This window comes from Nematolebias whitei, chromosome 11 (assembly GCF_014905685.2).
Source record: "Nematolebias whitei isolate Nwh7 chromosome 11, NemWhi1, whole genome shotgun sequence".
In the NCBI taxonomy this organism is placed as follows: Eukaryota; Metazoa; Chordata; class Actinopteri; order Cyprinodontiformes; family Rivulidae; genus Nematolebias; species Nematolebias whitei.
Window position 1 is genome coordinate 47,341,421 of NC_056508.1, and position 856 is coordinate 47,342,276.

Below are 856 nucleotides of genomic sequence, written 5' to 3' on the forward strand. Positions count from 1 at the left end.
GTCTCATCAGTTTTGCTGCAGCTTCTTTATTGTCTCGTTTTTCTTCAGGTTTTCTGTGAAATTATGGATTTAATTTACAGTTCACGTGTTTTCATTCCATCAACGGGCTTCACTCCGAGAACATGGAGCGACACTGACTAACACTTGGAGTTCACAACCTTCTGATGAAATTATAGACGGTCTTTTGTTATTGCCCAATACCATAAAACAATCTGTTAGCAAAACATCTCATGAACCAGGGGCTGTATCTGAATAAAACTCCCATGAAGATGGCCGCCACAGACATCGTGTGGAAGCTCCAAAAAGGCTAAAACTCTACAGCTAAAATGTGGAGTGGTGGTAGTTGAGGGTCGTCCCCATCACACACTCTGAGTGTTAACGGACCAGCTCTTTTTATTAAACTTTGCTATAAGCCGGAGGGCGACATGGATTACTTTCAGCAGTCGGTTATTTTTTCAGGTGATCGAGGGATTTCATATTCCATGCATTGTTTTTTATTAGCTTGAATTAATAATTGTCCCCCCCCCCCACCCCCAAAAAAAAAAAAAAGAAAATAACTTCCAGACAGATAAAACAGATTTTAAAACATCTTCATTTATATTTACATTGATGCTTTAACAGGTCTTTAAATTTTAACTTCCATTTGTTAATCAAAGTTTCACTCCTGAGCTCGTCAACATCAAAATCATCACAAAAATACAAACTTTAAAATATTTGACTTTTCCTGAGTTTTACTATTGTTGGCGCCCATCATGGAGAGAAAAGGGAAACCCTCTGTTCGTCCGTGCTCGTTGTCAGCTTCTACTGGGGTGTGCTCGACTTAATAAAGGTCAATATGGAAAATTGGAAAACCACA